The sequence below is a fragment of the Rutidosis leptorrhynchoides genome, chromosome 4 (genome assembly GCF_046630445.1).
Source record: "Rutidosis leptorrhynchoides isolate AG116_Rl617_1_P2 chromosome 4, CSIRO_AGI_Rlap_v1, whole genome shotgun sequence".
NCBI classification, from domain to species: domain Eukaryota; kingdom Viridiplantae; phylum Streptophyta; class Magnoliopsida; order Asterales; family Asteraceae; genus Rutidosis; species Rutidosis leptorrhynchoides.
In genome coordinates, this window is record NC_092336.1 from 186,036,226 (window position 1) to 186,044,084 (window position 7,859).

The following is a 7,859-nucleotide window of genomic DNA, read 5'->3' on the forward strand; positions in this document are numbered from 1 at the left end:
GCTTTATATTTTCTTTATATGTTTCAGTAACTGAATATTGTCATGCCTTTTAATTTATCATGAAATCAAGTTTGTTGTGTCTTTCAGGTGTTTAGTGTTTGAGTGTTTGCATCCAACTTGCAAACAATGAGGATGGCATTTGATCAAAAATTGTCAGGGATGTGTAAGTTCGTTTATTTTTTTCTTTCAGTTAAATTTTTATTACTTCATGATGCTTAACTTATACGAGTAGTTTATTTCATGCAGTAAAACAGGAGTCAACAATAATGTTCTTAAAGTTACTTTAGTGGAACAAAAGGTAGCCTTTGATTTGTTAAGATTAGATAATGTAAATGGTTTATAATGTTTCGATGAATTCGAAAACAAAGACTGTGTAACCAGTGTAGTGCTGAAATCACATTTCGCCAAAACTATCAACCACATATTTGCAAAAAAAGGATTACAAAATCCGCCGCGAAGCGCGGACCACGAACCTAGTTGTGTAGCAATGCTTAAACCTTGCAGCCCACCCAAATGGACACCTACAGAACATGATCAATAGCTCAGTTTTACATTGCAATTATTTTATTATTGTAGAATAGTTAGAACCAACCCTGCACTTAAAGAATAGTTTACATTCAATCATTAACACATTAGATTAAATCTTGCAACCCACCCTAAACTTAAGCAGAATAGTTAGAACCCAAAAAATATACTTAAAAATGATGTAAAAAAGATACTCCAATATCAATATGTTACCAAAATAGGAAACCATGTTCACATTCATTTCCAATTAAAGACCAATGTTTTTGCTATATAGAAGCAAATTCAAAAAGATAAATAGTCATCAGCTAACCAAAAGAAAACATGGAAACACGCATAACATCAAGACAAAAACAACAAATGAGGGACACAACTAAAACAATAGAAATCAAGGCTTCTCAGTTTTCACTTCAAGTAACTTCTTGGTACATGAACTGCCAACAGCACCATCATTAATTCTCCTGAATTTCACTTGCACGCTTTAAAGAGGGACTGGTTTGAGTTTGTGAATCAAAATCCAATTCGGTTGATGAATCGCCAGTACAGGAGAGTACCATGCAAACATATTACAACAAAACTACATTAAGGTATTACTATTGGTAATAGAATGAGTTGCTTATCGAGCAAAATACAGCAAACAAGTAGTAATAACAGAGATGAAACAATAAAGTTCAAAATCAAAAAAAAATAAAAATAAACAAAATAATAAAAAAGATCCTCACTACTTTACCTCACTCTTACTCTTACTCTTACTCTTACTCTTAGCAAACATATTACAACAAAACTACATTAAGGTATTACTACTGGTACCCTTTTTTGGGGTGTAGTTCGGGTAGGCATCATGAAAAAAAAGGCTTCTTATTGAGCAGAATTAGCCCGACTTGAATTGCCAAGGCTTCAATATCCCATTTATTAAGCGGACAATCGCTTCGCTCACGTGCACTTCGCCGTCTTCATCGAGCATCATACCGGCGTTTTTTAAAAACCCAAACACAGTTTTGGTGATGACTGCAAAATAATAAACATATTAAAGAAAAGGATTAAAGAAAGGATTAACACAAATTAATAAATCTCCAACACAAAAATAACTTATTTTTATAAAGTTATACCTAATCATATCTTTGTGCTTCTCGTTTAAACCATCCACGTACCCTACACGCGAGAAGTTGAACACGATACACTGAAATTGTTCCATCTTAAAACTTGTGTCCACACCCTGAAATTGTTCGATCTTAAACCTTGGGTGTTCCGCCATACTAGTTGCATCCACGCCGTGTATGACGGTTGCCTGAAGATCGGTCAAGACATCGATGTTGTCTTTAGCTTTAGAGAACATTTTCCCCAATTCATCTGTACATGATCACAGTCCAAAGTTTGAATTATGTTTTACGATTTAAAAGTTTACATTAAACCAACCAAAATTTATGACAATTATTAATGTAACCAAAATTGTACAATTATAAATAACAGCAGGTAACAGCAAGGCAGGCAGAAGTGTTGACGAACTAGAAAATCTACTAACCAAATATATTTAAGGACGTAGCGGTTATGTTTAGCCCCTGTTATTCGCAAGTACATACTAAAACTAAAATCGCCTTCCTCGATTAAGAGGATTGTTTGACTTTTGTCATACTCTATCAGCCTAGCCTCACTATAAATATAGCAAGACCCTACAAACATAAACACATAAACAAAGCTAAAATCATATTAGGGCAAAACATTTGAGAGAAAAGAACAAAGAAAGAAGACGTAGATTTTTGTTGTTAAAAATGATATTATCACAATAATAGCCCCAAATCGTGCATCCCTAGGGTACACGTGTGAGTGTAATTTGTAATTAACAAACACATGTGTGACACCAGTAAGTAATTGATAAAAAGAGAAAAAGGCTGGCCCATGATTCGATCTCGCACCACAAAGAACAGACATACGGAGACGTACACCAAGAATACATACACAAATGTAGATGGTTCAATTCACTCCTAGCTATCTAAATTGTGAGGTACGTGATCCTCGTAATACCATTTTTTGATTCTTTGGTATCCCAATTTCAAATGAGGGTTGTTAATAGGATCCGCACCAAATGAGAAGTACGGAAGAATTTTGCTAGAATTGAATACATTTTGTGGCGCTTTTTCTTGATGCACCTATGAAATCCCAATTTGTAATGTAAGGTCCATGACATTTTTCCCAAATGGCCTTCGGTGTTCTAGTTTCAATTGTCCCGTATTAAATATGTATTGTGACATTCGTTCTCATCGCTAACCAAAACTAAAAGATATAGACACACAATGGTCTCCGATAGCTAATAGTAATTTGCTTACATCAGTCTGTCTTTATCTAGGAACTTAACGTTAAGTCATTTTTGTTTTGGCCTTGAATATAACTCTACCCACTAGGTATTTTTTTCCCCTGCTCCAACTTCGGATTCTTGAAAATAACAAATATATTATAAACTAGCCTCCTTTGTTGGTTAAATAACGAATACTATTAAAGTTAAAATACCTTCATTAATAAATGAATGATCGTATGAACCGTTACAACAAAAACGACGACCGCTAAGGCTCGAAAGAAGTAAACAATCAAGAGCAACCTATAAACAAGCTAACTCAATTCGAGCCAAAACGAGAACGCCCGTAAAAAATAAACGCAACTATTTAAATCCACTAACAAACACAGACGATAACAAACATCTCACGGGACCTAACAAAGATAAAACCTATACTCGACAAATCAAGAACCGAACAATTAAGAAAGCTCCCTTATCATTTCTTTTATACGATCGTGAAATCTTCTCATCGAGTTTATCAATATGTAATCCTTTGCCCCTTCGAGAAGAAAATTGATAAGTAATAACATTCGTCGAGCTACTACTAATACGTGTACATTAGCACAGTAGAATCAAACCTTGATCGGCAATAAAACAAATAATAAAAGAATATTATTGTTACAAATATTTACGAGTCTAATAGTAAAACAATTTCTAAAACAATTTCATCTGTTATTATTCTGTTATTTCCACATGAAAAATGATCCCACCACTACCCCTAATACCCCTACTATGTAGCTAGGTGTAGCTGTTATATAGTGGTGGAATCATTTTTCATGTACAATTAACAGATTAACTAGCTGTTACACCCTCGTTTGGGACCTTACATTACAAATCGGGATTTAATAGGCGCATAAAAAAAAGCACCACAAAATGTATTCAATTCTAGCAAAGAATCAATAAATGGTTTACGAGGATCACGTACCTCACAATTTAGATAGCTAGGGGTGAATTGAATATTCTATCTTTGGTGTTCAATGAGGTTGTCGTGATATTTTTGCCTTCCCGATAAAATATAGGTTGTACTTGTTATTTTGAACTTGTTATTTTTCACAAATGAAATGAGTAATTTAGGTTGCACTCGTAAGAAATTGCATTATTCTTTGTCAAAAGCAATAGAAATTTTCATATTTACTCCGTTTTATAAAGCTTAGTGACACGTCATAACAAAAATAAATGTATGCGTAAATTAAAAAGTTTTCTTATTTACCCGTTTTTTAAAGTTCAGAAGCACGTCGTGTTGATAGCTCATGAGATTGGATGACGTTGAATAAGACGTCATTGAATTCTTGCTCTACAAATCTTAATATACCTCATCTGGAATAAATTTAATACCACATTTGAAATAAATTTTAATACTATAAACGATTAGATTTATATGTCAATCAAGATGTGCAAGCAGTATTTGTGACGTTTAATGAAATCCAATTAAAAAGTTTATTATCAATCAATACTGTGAGACAAAAGAATTGTATCAAATAATTACCATAATACATTACAACATATCTGCATCAGTTATTAAATATCACTAACACTTAATAAACCACATCTTTCTTTGGAAGTGATATTGAAAAATTATCATGTGATATCATATACAAAATCAACTCAATTGTGCTAAAATCATTTATCGAGGTATCAATATAGTCACAAAATAAATATGAAAACTACAGAAGCAGATATATAACTATAACACGTAGCATCAAGAAGCAGAAAACATAGACAAAAACAGAGTAATAATTTCATTTGTACAGATAGCAAAAATTAGAAGTTAAAAGATATATAATCAAATAATAGTATGAAGAAGAAATTGCATGAGCCGAAGGGAAAAAAAACCTAACAGTGAAAAGCAAAACGTGAAAAAGAAAATTTTTGATACACGAACGTGGAAAATGGCTAGGATTTATATCAAGGTGCAACCGTTTGAAGACCGGAGTTAAGTGAGATCAGCCTTGTTATAGGCCCATATTAATATTCATAGTGAGTTGTTCGACCTTTGAGGGAAAGTATATCTTAGTTACAAAACACACTGTTATTAACCACATCACAGCACATATAGGCATTAACCCCTTTACTAAAACACAAAACCACTAACAGTACCTTCAAAGGCGGAACTAGGATTTTTTCACTGGGGCAAAAAAAAATTTAAACCGTACCAATTTTTTTGAACAAAATTTGAAGATTTTGGGGCAAAAGTTGGAGAATTTGAGGCAAAATTTGAAGGTTTTGGGACAAAATATGTAGGTTTGGGGGCAAAAAAAATATCCACCGGGGGCAAAGTCGAAACACCCAAAATTTTTACACTGAAAAAAAAAAATCCACTGGACGCCCTGCCCCCTATCATTTTCGCCCCTGAGTACCTTGCTAACATCGGCATGACATCATCACCCACTTACGTTATTTTTACATCTACAAAATTATAATTATAAAATAATCGAAGAATATTCATTTGAATCCATAAATTAAGTTGAGATTCAAGGAACCAACCAGAGCGCGCCATGTGGCGTAAAAATCACATGTGATTGAAAAAAAAAAATTTGAAATTTTTTTTTTCAAAATTTTTTTTTCGAAAAAAAAAAATTCCAAATTTTTTTTTTCAATTTTTTATACAATCACATGTGATTTACCTGCACAATCACATGTGATTGAATTGTACAATCACATGTGATTGGATTTGACATGCATAATCACATGTGATTGAGTTTACAATCACATGTGATTGTAAAAAAAAAAATTCGAGAAAAAAAATTTCGGAAAAAAATTTCGAAATTTTTTTTTTCGAAAAAAGAAATTTTGAATTTTTTTTTTCAATCATATGTGATTTTCGCGCCACATGTCGCGCTCTCATTGGTCCCCTGGTTTTCAAGCAAATTAATGGATGCAAGGGATTACAACTCAATAGATTGTATAATAAATGTGAAAAGTTTATAAAATACATCTTATACACGAAATCTTTGACAGATAGTAAAGGTAATGCAAACTAAGGTAATGATATACTCAGTACAACATAAACCCATAATTCACATAGTACAACTAAACATGAACATGGTACAACAAAACATGTGCAATGTACAAGTCTTTTAACAGTTAGGTGGTCAAAATACTCAAAAACAGAACAGAGGTCGGGTAGCCGGACACCACCGTATGCCAGCTACCACAGTTATCGGTGTAGTACGGTAACAACCCTTTTACTAAACACAAAACCACCAAAGGGCCCTTGGCCTAGTGGTATGAGAGGAACCATTCAACTAAGAAGTTGTGGGTTAAGCCTCACTTGAGGCAGTGAGATGTGTAAATATTCGTGGTTTCATTTGTAGATTTTAGGTTTGCCTTAAAAAAAAAAAAAAAAAACTAAACACAAAACAAGTAAACAGCACCTTGCTGACGTCATCACCCACTTAAGTTTTGTTTTACATCTACAAATTTATAATTATGAAATTTATAAAATAGATCTTATAATAAATGTAAAATGTTTATAGAATACATCTTATACACGAAATCTTTGATAGATGGTAAATGTAATGCAAATTAGGCTATGATATACCACATAAACCCATTATTCACATAGTACAACTAAATGTGCACATGGTACAACAAAACATGCACAATGTACAAGTCTTTTAACAGTTGGGTGGTCAGAAAACCCAAAAAACAGAACAGAGATCATGTGGTCGGACACCACCGTACGCCAGCAACCACAGTTGTCGGCGTAGTACCGTAACCATCGCCGCCGTCGGGCGTTTATAAAAAGAAAAAGAAACGGTGGTTGAAACTTACTATACATTAAACAAGTACAAAGAAACAAACCATTATCTTTCTGACTATTTTTAATTCTTTGTGGTGGCCTGATTTTGGGTGAAGATCGGCGGAGAAGCAGTGGCGGAGTAAGGTAGTAGACGTAGGTGCGCCGGAGTTAAGTAGTAAACGGAGGTGCGCCGGAGTTAGGTGGTAGGAGGAGTTAGCCGGAGTTGGGTGGGTTCGCCGGAATTATGGCGGCGTCGGCAACGGCAGAAGTGGGAGTAAAAGGGTGGGAGTTTTTTTTTTTTTTTTTTTGGTTTAGGGTTTATGATAAGATAAGAAGTAGGTGGAATTGAATTAATATAAGATGATGAAAAAAATAAGATATCCGTAAGCTTTTCAATTGTACTTTTAATACTTAACAACCATGTTTGCTCGAGAATTGTCCAACTATTATTGTTTTCTGGTTTATAGTTATTTGTGTATCCTTTCATTTCTTTAACCAATTTAAAAATTTCTTTATTTGATTGATGTAGGCAAACAGATAGATAGTACCCGTATATATTAATAATGTACAGTACTAGTTTACATGATTGTTGTTGTGTATTCTAAAAATAGAACTATAGGAATGATATGTTTGAATTTAGCGTTTTAGTATCTGATTGTTTTCCTTTTGTTTTGCAGGTACTTCAGTTTCAAAAACTAAAGTGTAGTTTATTCGCGTCTCTAAGGTTTGCTTAGTGAAACAATATAAAGAGCAGCTTTCAGGCTTTCAGGCTTTCAGAAAATAACTTGACGGGTTCTAGTTATTGTTAAAGTCTCACTTGTGTTGCCCTATTATTAATTTTTTTGGGAAAAACGATAAACCTTTTATAACAGAATAGTAGTTCATCACAAAGATGTAACCACTAAAACGTACAAACGTTTAGAAACATACGAGCTAAATTATATTTACCGGGTGAACATCCTTTACCTAAAAAACAAAAAAAATCATACGAGCTAAACAAACCAATCAACCTAACGAAAGCTCACAACAACTAAATTATGGCGAAAACAAGAACCTAAATTACAACATTCAAACAAAACCACAAAAGCGAGTAAGAGGGTAGCCAATATACTAATCGAAAGATTAGAAACCATCTAAACCACAAAAGCAACTTTTGAAGAGAAAAAAAAAACCCATTGTGATCGAAATCAAATATTCTTTTTATGAATTGACCGAATTTTCCATTCTCGGCCCCTTGAACACGCTTCCCCTTTTTACGTTTTTTTA

General features: G+C 33.5%; 1 long non-coding RNA gene across 2 annotated transcripts; it reads right to left on the bottom strand.

Annotated features, from left to right (window-relative positions):
• Nucleotides 1-1,270: 1,270 nt before the first annotated feature.
• On the bottom strand, nucleotides 1,271-6,903 carry LOC139843691 (uncharacterized). Of its 2 annotated transcripts, XR_011757675.1 has the most exons (4): nucleotides 6,656-6,903; nucleotides 4,062-4,168; nucleotides 1,632-1,872; nucleotides 1,271-1,530 (listed from the first exon to the last, which is right to left on the bottom strand). It is a non-coding gene; the product is annotated as an uncharacterized lncRNA (long non-coding RNA). The 2 variants fall into 2 exon arrangements; XR_011757674.1 differs by lacking the exon at nucleotides 6,656-6,903 and having other exon boundaries at nucleotides 4,062-4,191.
• Nucleotides 6,904-7,859: the final 956 nt, after the last annotated feature.